The 13076-nt window shown below is 38.8% G+C and overlaps 1 protein-coding gene across 1 annotated transcript in view; it reads right to left on the bottom strand.

Annotated features, from left to right (window-relative positions):
* The window catches only part of LOC134211629 (fatty acyl-CoA reductase wat), a 109464-nt gene extending 96877 nt beyond the window's left edge, over nt 1-12587 (bottom strand). Inside the window, exons 1-2 of the mRNA XM_062688694.1 lie at nt 12228-12587; nt 11844-11890 (exon numbers count right to left, since the gene is read on the bottom strand). The gene's annotated coding sequence lies outside the window, so the exon portion shown is untranslated. The remainder of the gene's footprint in view (nt 1-11843; nt 11891-12227) is intronic.
* Nucleotides 12588-13076: the final 489 nt, after the last annotated feature.

The raw sequence follows: 13076 nt of genomic DNA, 5'->3' as shown, positions 1-13076 counted from the left end.
ATCTTATTGAGAAATAGTACATCGAAAATTTTGTTCGAAAAAACCACCATTTTAATTATACTTAAACGCCCATTACTCATATGATCGTTTGGTCGTATACCATCTGAGCTACTGTTGAAACAGTATATGGGACTGTCCATTTGTAGTTGACTACTATTAGTAAGACCATCGCTACAATAATACTTATTGTCTTCAATTATAACAGATGTTATCTACATATGGTCCATGATTATGAAGGAAGGCCTCCCAAGTAACACCAAGCATTACAATATTGCACATATATCAATCACAAATCGGCATGCTAAATGCTAATTGCATTAGATCAGTTTTAACGATGTGGAGTTGCATTTATTTATCAACTGTCAGACAACGATACTCTAAATCAGCATTACGAATGCAGCGATACATTACTGATGTTTTATTTCAACATGTCAAAGTAATCAACCATTAATTCGGTCTTATAATTGCCCGTTCCCACTTTAAGTCAACTTTTAGGGCTGTGTTTTTTACAAGCATATATAGCTTCATGGATACTTGGGCTCTCTTCAATTGAAGGATTCTATTCTCTCAATTGAGATACGCGTCATTCAAATGACTGTTGGTCGGAAAATTGGGAAATTGAAAGAAAAACATATACCTTATTTCTAATTTCAAATGTATTATTGAAGCTGAACTGATATTTGTGCCAATTGGGCCCTAAAGCCCTAACTCGTTTATGGTTGCAAACGATAGTGCATCAGTAAAAAAATCTTGAACCGATGTTATAAAAATTCTGGGAAAAGTCTAAATCAGTATAAATAATATTTTTGTGTTTAATACATTTTGAGGCAAATTTTGGCCTGTGCAACATTTCAGACCGAATCAACCATCATCCCAAAACGTCAGGCCCATAGACCAATGCAAGATCTTAACATAACCTCAATTATTTGACAGTTCACAGAGCTTGTTTACAGGGTGTTAGAATTAAAATCGATCAGCTGGAAATAAAAATTAGTAATTTTCTTTCAAAATCATTTTGATCCGAATATTCTAGTGATATGCTTTGATTCCTACCATAAATTTACCACAGCAGACATCAATATTCTTAATTAATCGCAAAACAGTTTTTCCGGAAGCTGCTCCAGAGACTAAGTCCCTGTAAACAAGCTCTGTGAACTGTCAACCTACGTCATCATGCACTGGACTATATATTAACTGTCAAAGTTGAGTCAAGTGCCCTGCGGTGTTTTGCTAGTGCGATTGAATAATATTATTCCGTACGTCAAACAAGACTGAAAATGTCGAGGAATCATTTTTCATCTATTTTTAAATTTCAAATTAAACAATGTTCCTTTCGATTTTTGAGTTAAAAGAAAGTAAAAAGTTAAAACTGACGCGTTTAGGATGATTAACTTCGTCGTTCCCTGAAAGAAAATCGAATATAGATTCTTCATTCTAGGACCCGATTGTAGAAAATTTGCAAAGTGATATGATATGCCTTAAAAGTCATTCAAATGAATGCGTTTGCTGATGTCAATTGGCATACAATAATGTAGATCACGTAGAGCTATACGAGATCATGGATGAGAACAGTTTCGCCAGGAAGCTAACGAGCAGATAAAAGTATAACAACAACCACGGGGAAATGCTGGACTGCCTGTGTTTGCAATCCCATGACCAAAATTATTAAGGTTAGAATACCGCACCCTGGAAACATTGATTTTTTTCAGACTGTGCCAAACCGTTTTGGAAAATAATCAAATTAAAATCTAAGCCTCGAGCCATTCCATATATGATCCCATTAGAGTACAGTGTCTCAAAGGATTGCCCAGTCAACACAAGATCGTATATGATGTCACATAAGATGCTAAAATAGAGGCCATATAGGTACTTCCCCATTCAATATGTACGTATATCGCTTCCACTTTTGACATTTGAGATTTCAGCTGACGAATTGTTGTCCTATAATCAAATCAATATCTTGAACCTCGAATTCCAAAGCATGCATAAGTTTCCAAGTTTGTGAGCATTTTTCGCTGATCTTTAATCAGTGTCTGCGACACGGATACTTTCCATCGTTCTGGACGCCAGCGAAAGTCATCTCTATCCGGAAGCTTGAGAAAGAGGCTTCCTAAATGCTGTTTGAAAAGGCGATACTTGTATCACAAAATCTTGCTCGAGGAACATTTTTATTTCCGACGCGGTCGATCAACCGCACACCAACAGATCATAGTTACCACTATTTCAGAAGGAAAAGCTTATCTCCAAAACATCGGCAATGGCCTTACTCGCTGTTGAGGAGGCGTTGGGCAATGTTTGGTATGATGACCTGATGTGCAAACTACAAGGGGGCCGTACACATAATGCGTAAGCACTTTGGGGGGAGGTGGGGTTCTGTTAATTTATTACGCTTCATATAAACAAAAAAATAATCCGTCTAAGACGAATTAAGTACTGTCCATTTAATTCCACCAGTTAACTCCACAAAATAATGCGTATACGAAAAAATCTATTCAGTATTTTCCTGCATAGTTTCATGCAAAATCCTGACAATTCATGTATTTCATATAATATATCTCTACATTAGTATTTATAAATTCTGGTGATCATTTGGCTTATATTTTGAACTTCCATTTAATCAGATGGTCTTTGAAGTTCCTTTGAAAATCATGTATGAACAAATCTAATACCCATAGAATTTGTTACTCGCTCGTATTTTAATAGAAGCAACATGTAGACGTCCTTGTAAATCAGTCAAGTTTTACCAATCGAGATGCAATATAACTGACACACAAACAGACAAGTCCCGCCAAGGTCAGTCCAACATTGCCATCCCTAAGCCAGTATGTGTGCTTCCGATTCGGACTGCCCAATTAATGTGGTTAACCAAAATAATTTGTTCTGATGCTGATTTATTTGCAGCAAGGAAAGTTAACAAACCTGCATGTACCTATAACGAAAAGGCTATATAACAGTCTTCAGTAGCTTTGCGAGCAAAGGATTAGGATTGCCAATCCGGAAATAGCAAGTTCGGTTCTTGTTCCGGTCTAAGATGTTTTCGGGTTAGAAACTTTCACGACACTCTAGGCAAAGTATGTCCATTGTACACAAAAACTCACCCATTTTCTGGGCACTTATCCTTGCACGATTCGCTTGCAAAAAGCTGGATTCGACGGATAATGGGGCAGGATAGTTTCATCTTCAAAATTGGCCAGATGGGACAATTGGCGCAAAAGTATTGACCAATTTTTTTTTGTTTTGCGCCACTACCGCTAGGTGAATGAATCAATAATGCTTTAATCTTTTTTGTCGAGATAAAATGAATATGAGCATGAATGGAACAGTTTTCCCACAGAAAAAAAAAACAAATTTTCTCTGGGGATAACGATTTCGCGTGCGTAAAGAATACAAATTTTGCATTATGGCAGGCTGATACTAATCGTGCGTGGAGAAGAGGCAAAATCTTAGAGTAGATTGATTAGCATAACCCTCAATGACTAGATGTTCTTCATAAACCACCTTGAGCGTGGCGAATGCTAGCAAACTCTTTCATCCGCCATGTGGAGGTTACCAAACTTGCAAATTGCAACATTGAAAAAACTGGTTTCTTCTCAAAGATGCACGTTGGACCTACAAGTCCGTTATACACTTCCACAAATCGAAATTCACGAAACACAAGGAAGTGCCATAAAAAGTGAATTAATTAGGTGCGTTTCTGATTCAAGCTCGCAGTGTAGATTAAAGGCGGTCAATAGATTCCGGCGAAACCATAACCTATCAACCTTCAAAAATTGGTGAACGCCAAGATCAATGTCACCACGCTGAAGCGTGTAGATTGGGCAGCGTAGTCGCAGAACCAGTTTCCCTAGCCAGTTGGTTTTTGCATCTTCTTTTCGGTTTAAGGAAACGTGCGGCCAGTGGGTCAATGGGATAAGTGACAAAACGTAAATCTTTCAGTGTTTATTGGATGAATCATTTATTTCATATCAGTTTAGATTTATGAAGTTAGGAGATCTTCTATTGCACTATGTTAAGTTTCAATCGTAGAAATATTTTAGAATATTTTATCTTTCTGAAACACACAAATTTCGCTCAGTTGTACATGAAAACTAAATACTAAGACTTTTGCGAAAATTACTGCTGAATTTCAATATCGAAAGGTTGCTCTAATCGTATTTCGTTCCATGAATAACTATCTTATATTTATTGGTGTTTCTGAAAACATTATTCGCACGTCATTTACAAACTAAAAAAATGACTATCCCAACTCATTGTGTGTGGCATAAGCGGTTTCTACTCGCTCGCCCCACTGTTGATTTCGTACGCTTTTGGAGGAAGGAATGGATATCAGAGCACAAGCAGCATAAATTCTGTGATCATTCATCAAATAAAAGCTTCTCAGAATAGCGTGTCGCGAGAATTTTCAGTGTTGAATGACGAAAACCATCCATGCTTAATCTGAAACACGTTACCTACATTCGACAACTACTCGATGATTAGCAGGTTTTCTTGAAAATGATTACTGACAGTCGTGCAAGATTGCGCTAAATTCGAAACTGGTATTTGTAATGACTGCAACTTGCAGAGGTGTGCTGCATCAAAGTGCAGGCATCACAACTTAGGTTAATAGCTCCTTCAACGTGTAATTTTGCTGGGTTGGTTCACTTCTGCTGCTATTGGTCTCAAAAGTCACTTCGCATCATATTAGGGCAGCGCAACCTGTATACTCTTGCTAACATATGCATTTAGGTAGAATGTTAAGACCGAATGATTCTAGAGCAAATTGATACCACACGAATCACGATTTGCAATGCGATTACCCAATCACATATTTTTTTAAAATTGTGATAAGTTATGTGTTTGTTTTGCGCAATGATGGTAGCACCATCAACGTGGTGGGGATTTTAAAGCATTTTTTGGTAGACTATAAGACTTGACGTCGCCAACTTCCTATTGTTAACATCTCGTGGATAAAGGGCGGGCTCTTCTCCCCATCTATTGGGTCAATCTGGGAAACGATGGCTTAATATTGTATTATTGATTGTACGAACTTTCTTCTGGAAGGAGATTCTCTACTCATCCCGTGGATTTTGCATAAGTGTCTCTGCTTATGGAACCACCCTACCCATTTTTGGCCCTTCATACAGGAGTTTGATGAAATGCATTCAATAATATAAACAGGATCAAATCGTTTGTCAGATATGACCAGTGCTATCGGCAGGTGCCTTGCTACAATAGATGGTAGGTCATCATCATCATCATCATAAGACTTGACGTAACCGTGGTTTAATGATATCTATGTACATAAATCTATATACATGAAAATGTATTTCTGTCTGTCTGAACCTTATAGACTCGGAAACTACTGAACCGATTCACGTGAAAATTTGTATGCTGGGATTTTTTTGGGGCCGGAGAAGGTTCTTAAGATAGTTCGAGACCCCTCCCCGCTCTAGTAGGTTGGGGGGCTTCTATACAAAATGAAACACCAATTTCTTCATAACTCGATAATTATTCAAGCAAATGAAACCAAATCTGGCATGTGGAGGTTTTGGAAGGGAAGATATGTTTCTATCGTGGATCGATCCCCATTTTCATACAAAAGAAACAAAAATTTCTGCATAACTCGAGAACTAATCAGAGAATAAATCAATTTTAAGCGATACGAAGTTCGTCGGGTCTGCTAGATTACAATATTTATCATCTTATTACTGCCGAGTCCAGTAATTTCAAGCATTTTGAATAGTACTCTAATTAAATGAGTTAAAAAAAAAACGATCATAACTTGTATAGTTTGAATAGTACACTGGATTCTGTTTTTACACGATTTACATTTTCTCAATTTCCCACTCATCCTGAATGTTTAACGTATATTAATTATCATGTGATTTTTCTTTGATTTATTCTGGATTTTTTGAAACATGTTGCGAAGAGTTTGGTGGCAAATTGAAGTCACACGATCAAAAATACGAGCGAAAAAAATCGTGTAAAAACAAAATCCTGTGTACTCTAATTAAATGAGTTAAAAAAAAAACGATTATAACTTTTGATCAGAAGAAGATATTGAGCATATTTACCTATCAAAAGTTGCATTTTCTTGAGCTCTTTTTTTGAGACAACTTTTTCGAGAAATCTAAAGCAAAAAAAGGAGATCAAAAATACTGTTTTTTTTAGATACACCCTAATCCAATTAGGTAAAATTGTTCTAAATCAGCCAACTTAAGAACTACAGAAAAAGTTTTTTTGCAAAATTTATTGGAATAAGCTGCGATACAACTTTGTAGAACATAACATGTCAGTATTCCGAGAAATAAAAAAATATTTTCTAATTTTTTGTATGTGATGGGCCACCCTATTTTTTGGTAGCGCCATAATGATGGCCTTACTATTTCAAACAATTTTGTAGAAAAACAGTTTTTTTTTCTAAAAAATATAATTTTGGCGTAAGATGCATCTTTCCGCGTAAATCTGTATCCTGGACCATAGTGCAGTGGCGTAGCCAGAAAATTGGTCAGGGGGGGGGGGGGGGTGGTTGTGTCTGAACCCTTTTTTGAATTTGAGGGAGCTTGAAAAAAAATCTTTTAGAAATTTTGTTTCTGGGGTTATGTCCAAAACCACCCCCGTGGCTACGCTGGAGTGGTATAGAAGATTCAAGTTTTTATAACAAAACTGTTTTAAAATAAAAATCTAGAACAGCTGCATGTTTCATATTCGTCTTCAAAATGAATGCCCTGAACAATTTGAATCATTACTGATTTAGCTTCTTAGCCATGTTACTAGCTTAATTTCATTAACATAGAAAATTTCATTGACAATTTGGTAAATTGTAGGGGAAGTGGTTCGGTTGTAGGCACGTATCTTTTGACAGAAATCAGATGCTGGCATTCTGACGACTGTCATTTGTTTGCTACAATAACACGATGTTTTGAGCTGTGAAACAAAACTTGATATACAGCTCTACTTCGTACTATAAACAAATCATTTCATTGTACGTGAAAATAAAAACAAAAGTTTTTTGACCGTTTTCAAAGTGTCATAAGTGGAGTGATTTAATTGAAAAAGATAGATCCGATGCGTAATTTATACAATAAATTTCATCTATTTTGAGCGTTAATGGCGATTGCCATCGAAATATTAGCACCGAAATGTTTTTCATCACATTCCAAAATGGCTTCAAAATTCGGTTAAGGGTACCCTTGTTTTGTTGACAAATCGTTAAATATTGCTATGGTTATAACACAATTTATCTTATTGACGTTTTATGCAGTTTTTTGGAATCATTTAGATGTAATTGATTGAAATACTGTTTTTTTTTGTTTTTTTGGGCATGTCTAGCCTTTGCTAACATAACATATTTTTGGGAACTATGCATCGGTCGATTTGCTCGCAATAAGTTGCATTCGACGTGGAATCGGGTTCCATTGTTTTCCACTGAAAATTGGACGTTATTGGAAAGTTATTGAAAAACATCGGTTTGTCCCCTTGAACGCGATTTTTTTTTAAATTTTTTTGCTGTAGTGTACATAAATTAATGCTTCTTCTCGGAGACGAGCCAGTCTAGGGCTAAAAGTCTCCTTAATAAAGATATAAAAAAATAGATAATGCTTCTTCTTCATCTTCTTCTTCTTCTTATTGGCATTACATCCCTCACTGGGACATTGCCGCCTCGCAGCTTGTTAACTGCGAGGTTTCTAAGCAATATTACAATTTTTGCATTAGTATAACATGAGGTTAACACGATAATACATGAATAATTAATTACCCACGTAATTCATACCTTTTGTACCTGCACACCATATTTAAAGTTAGAAATCAATGTTTCTCTTCATTATTTATTTATTTATTAATTATATAAGAGACGTCTCCATTCGGCTCGGTCCATGGCTACACGTCGCCAACCACGCAGTCTACGGAGGGTCCGCAAGTCATCTTCCACCTGATCGATCCACCCGCTGCGCACCGCGCCTTCTTGTGCCCGTCGGATCGTTGTCGAGAACCATTTTCACCGGGTTACTGTCCGACATTCTGGCTACGTGCCCGGCCCACCGCAGTCGTCCGATTTTCGCGGTGTGAATGATGGATGGTTCTCCCAACAGCTGATGCAACTCGTGGTTCATTCGCCTCCTCCACGTACCGTCCGCCATCTGCACCCCACCATAGATGGTACGCAGCACTTTCCTTTCGAAAACTCCAAGTGCGCGTTGGTCCTCCACGAGCATCGTCCAGGTCTCGTGTCCGTAGAGGACTACCGGTCTAATGAGCGTTTTGTAGATTGTCAGTTTGGTACGGCGGCGAACTCTATTCGATCGGAGTGTCTTGCGGAGTCCAAAGTACGTGCGATTTCCAGCCACTATGCGTCTCCGAATTTCTCTGCTGGTATCATTTTCGGCAGTCACCAGTGAGCCCAAGAACAAAAATTCTTCTACCACCTCGATTTCGTTACCACCGATAGAAACTCGCGGTGGATGGCTCACATTGTCTTCTCTTGAACCTCTTCCTATCATGTACTTATCATGTACCTATCATGTGTCCGTAGAGGACTACCGGTCTAATGAGCGTTTTGTAGATTGTCAGTTTGGTACGGCGGCGAACTCTATTCGATCGGAGTGTCTTGCGGAGTCCAAAGTACGTGCGATTTCCAGCCACTATGCGTCTCCGAATTTCTCTGCTGGTGTCATTTTCGGCAGTCACCAGTGAGCCCAAGGACACAAATTCTTCTACCACCTCGATTTCGTCACCACCGATGCAAACTCGCGGTGGATGGCTCACATTGTCGTCTCTTGAACCTCTTCCTATCATGTACTTTGTCTTCGACGTGTTGATGACTAGTCTGATCCGCTTAGCTTCCCTTTCAGTCTGATGTAGGCTTCCTCCATCTTCTCAAAGTTACTTGTCATAATATCTATGTCGTCGGCGAAGCCAAATAGCTGGACGGACTTATTGAAAATTGTACCACTCGTGTTAATCCTTGCTCTTCGTATTACCCCTTCCAACGCGATGTTGAATAGCAAACACGAAAGACCATCAACTTGCCGTAACCCTCTGCGGGTTTCGAAGGGACTCGAGAATGCCCCTGAAACTCAAACTACGCACATCACCCGATCCATCGTCGCTTTGATCAACCGTGTCAGTTTATCCGGAAAACCGTGTTCGTGCATTAGCTGCCATAGCTGGTCCCCATCGATTGTATCATATGCGGCTTTTAAGTCGATGAATAGATGATGTGTGGGCACGTTATATTCGCGGCATTTCTGCAGTACTTGGCGAATGGCGAACACCTGGTCCGTGGTGGAGCGTTCGCCCATAAAACCCGCCTGGTACTGCCCCACGAACTCCCTTACAGTTCGTGCTAGTCGACGGCATAAAATTTGGGAGAGTACCTTGTAGGTTCAGCAATGTGATTGCGCGGTAGTTGCTACAATCTAGCTTATCGCCCTTTTTGTAGATGGGACACACGACACCTTCCATCCACTCCTGCGGCAAAACTTCCTCCTCCCAAATCTTGGTGATGACCCAGTGCAGCGCTCTAGCCAGTGCCTCACCACCGTGTTTAAACAGCTCTCCTGGTAGTTGATGTTTCTCTTCAGTCGATAACAAAACACTGAAGAAGTTTTCAAGTAGAATATGAAATACGTACATGTTGATACAAAAGTGAATATAGCGGAAGTAAATGGAAAAGTGAAGTATTTTAACCTTGTACGATGATACATTTATGCCCATCCCGAAAACTTCCTAGACCGGACCGGGAATCGAACCCAGCCACCTTCTTGGTCTTGCTTTATAGCCGCGCATCTTACCGCACAGCTAAGCAAGGCATTTTCGAAATCGTCAAAAAAATTAAAGGTTCACCCAACCGGCGGTTGTTAGATTTTCTAACAATACTGTATGGGAAAAACTGGTTGCTTTGCAAACGTGTTGTAAGTCATGGCCTACTGACGCTCAATTCAAATTATGCCTCGTTGGCGCGATTGCGTATGGCGAGTCATGTGAGACGTAAGATCGATAAAATAGATATCGGCAATGGATATTATGCATATTACACACTGCCAAACGGGAATTCAAATAACTATAAATTCATGGCACACAATTCTTTATATGCCAAAGAATGTAGTTGCCAAATTTCATAAAATTTGGTCAACAAAAACCTCTTGACAATAATGCCAAAGCCGTCATTTCCCCTAATTGAATATTGTTAGGCAATTCGGGCTTCGAAAAATCATGTTTTCGAAATGGACGAATTTATATTAACTTTGCGAAAAATAATCCACGTGTCTTGGAGGGACTCAAACCCGCAACCTACTATGCTCTAGAAATGCATGATAACCCCTACACAACAAGACCACTTAAAGGTCCACTTTTCGGAAAAGCCATCAAAATCCGAGTAGGTACCAACCTCCATCGCGATTATTTTTTTTATCAAATTGAATATCTTACGGATGTTTGATTTGGCCAATCGTCACATGTGCACATACCAAATCTAATCTAATCAAATTGAAAGAGACAAAAGAGACAATCTACGAAGAATACCTTACCAACGCTAATGCCAACAAGCCTTTACGAAAAAAGCAAAAATTGAATCACGACACACTTGGTCACTTTGACCGCGGTTGTTTTTTGGTTTATTATGGCCTTCGGACTTCATGGCCACAAAACATCAAAATAGATATCGACCGTGAAATTCATGCTAGAAATTCATAAGCAATTATAAATATAAATTCCATTTTAGTTCAAAAATAAATTGGCGTTGAAAATTCGCTTTAAGCTCTACGTACATGTGTTGTTGAATAGATTGTCAAAACAAACACGAATAGGCGACGAACCTGCTTACTGAGTATCGATACGAGATGCAGTATCCCTTTGAATTGACGAATTCATTTGAACCTCGATAGAAAAAAGTGCACTAAGTGCAAACCGAAAATATATCAAATAGTGTACGAGATAGACAAAAAGAATATCATTGAAATTCTGAGCAAATTGTTTAAATATGTTTGAAGCCTAACCAAAAAAATTGCATCGTTTTGACTGTAAACGCCTTAGATGTTCGATACTGGGTAATCTCTCCCTGCTAAAAATGCATCTGGAGAATTAACTAAATACGAGTCTACTCAACACCAATCGTACCAAACATGATTCTGCATATTGTTTTAGGTGGGGTTACCGCTCCATGAATTCATAGCTTATACCCATATCAATCGAAAATAAAGAATTGGAGTGCAAATAGTTTTGTTTCTCATTTTTGTGATTTTTTTCATCAGATAGCCATTAAAAACGACGAAAATCAAGATTGCGAATGTTGTGAATATAGGTGCATGTTAATAATAACTCACTTTACCACATCTCGATAAGATCAAACTGTGCAATTTTATGCAAATGCAAATTATGCAAAATAACGGCTTGGGCATGTATATTTTTAATACTTTTCTCAGTGACTTCTATATATTTCGAGAAATGTGAAATGGAAACCGACTGAGTGAGCGACTACTAAAAATTGGCGAAATATTGTTTTACTTATTAACGTGATTTTTATTTAGAAAAGTTTGAAATGAAATCGCTCGTCCATCCCAAACAATATTCAGTAATACTAGAGCAAAAAATGTATTAGCTGTTCTCGTTGAACATTTACGTCATGTTTCTAATCTCTGGGTGTTATGAAACAGAATTGGAGGGAACATGCATAACATTAAACTAGGTTTTGAAGCATTATTCGCTCAAAATTAAAGCATCTCAACATTCGAAGTCTTGCGCATCGTATAATTGCAACATTAACTCGCTTGTGTACTGAGTCAGAATATTCGTGTGAAGAAGATGCGAATCACAAACAGTTACCGTTTCTGGAAAATTAAAAGTCAAAAAATAATACTCACCCTTGCTTTCCTCCTCGTATCAACCTCTGCACTAACTTTTCAACTCTCTGAAACCACAAAAAGTAAAAACAAATCCACTAATTAGTTTCCATTCACGACAGGCTATGATGTGTATGAAGCACGCGTCTCTAATGCACCGAGTTTTTAGTCACTTTGCGCGGAAAATCCACTCCGCTTGACGCTCGCTGGCTGTGATATTAGATAATTTTCACTTATTACGTTTCTTTTTTTCCCAGTCAAGCACATGCAGCAACCAGTTGTGGGTTGAACTTCTTGCAAACCTAGTAAAAGTGCACAACTAACGACGTGTAACTCGGTTCACATCTATTTGATTAGACACTGCTCTAAGCACAAAACCAGACACCGTCTTGAGAGGCCACTTACGGTAGGTAACTGCAATAAGCAATTCCAATTGCCAAACTAGTTGTACAGGCGGGCGCGCAGTTTTTCCCTTCCTTTCGTGTGCCCGCTGCTGCCAACGAACTGCTGAAGAAAACCTTCAAGGTGCTTTGCTGCGAGAATCGTGTGCGCGCGCGCTATGAACCACCTGCGTCTTGGGCCGCTAAAAACCGTCTGGAGCAGAACCACAACCACAAAAGAGTTCTTTGCGGTAAGTTTCGAAGATCAATCGCGATCGCGAGCCAGCCAGGGGAGGGGGTTGGCGATCTTAGTAGATGCGCGTAACTGGTGCCTACCGAGAGGTACAACGTCTTTGCACGATGATGTTTACGATGGAACTGAACATCATGAAAGACATGATCCGCGAGCTGACTTACACGGTTAGCGCTATTGCATTGAAGCTGAGCATTACGTCGTCATCGGCGTACAAGCCACTCACGCTTCTCAGAAGTCAGCTGAGATTGTTGATTTGTGTACTCAGATGATGTGCAGGAAAGAAACGTTGGGTAATGCAGTTTACATTGGGCACAGCATGGTATCCGCTGTCAAATACTTGGTCTCTCAGATTGGAATTTTCGGGCAAAAGAGTTACAATCATTAGTGAGCTCCGTACACTCGTTTATTAATACAGTGGTTTTCAAAGTTTCAGACGCAGCCCATACTGCGTTGAGTATTATTTTGGACTAATAAAATGTGTTCGGAGATAATTGCTATGAGTGCGTGCAAACATTTCTAATTATCTAAATACAATAGACACATAGTATAAAATATATGCTATACACATGTCGTTAGATGATTCAGAAAAAAAACTAATGATTTTCTGAAACGCCAAAT

Source organism: Armigeres subalbatus, chromosome 2 (assembly GCF_024139115.2).
Source record: "Armigeres subalbatus isolate Guangzhou_Male chromosome 2, GZ_Asu_2, whole genome shotgun sequence".
Lineage (NCBI taxonomy): Eukaryota > Metazoa > Arthropoda > Insecta > Diptera > Culicidae > Armigeres > Armigeres subalbatus.
Note: the sequence above shows the minus strand (reverse complement) of the source record. Positions and strands in the feature narration are given on the sequence as shown.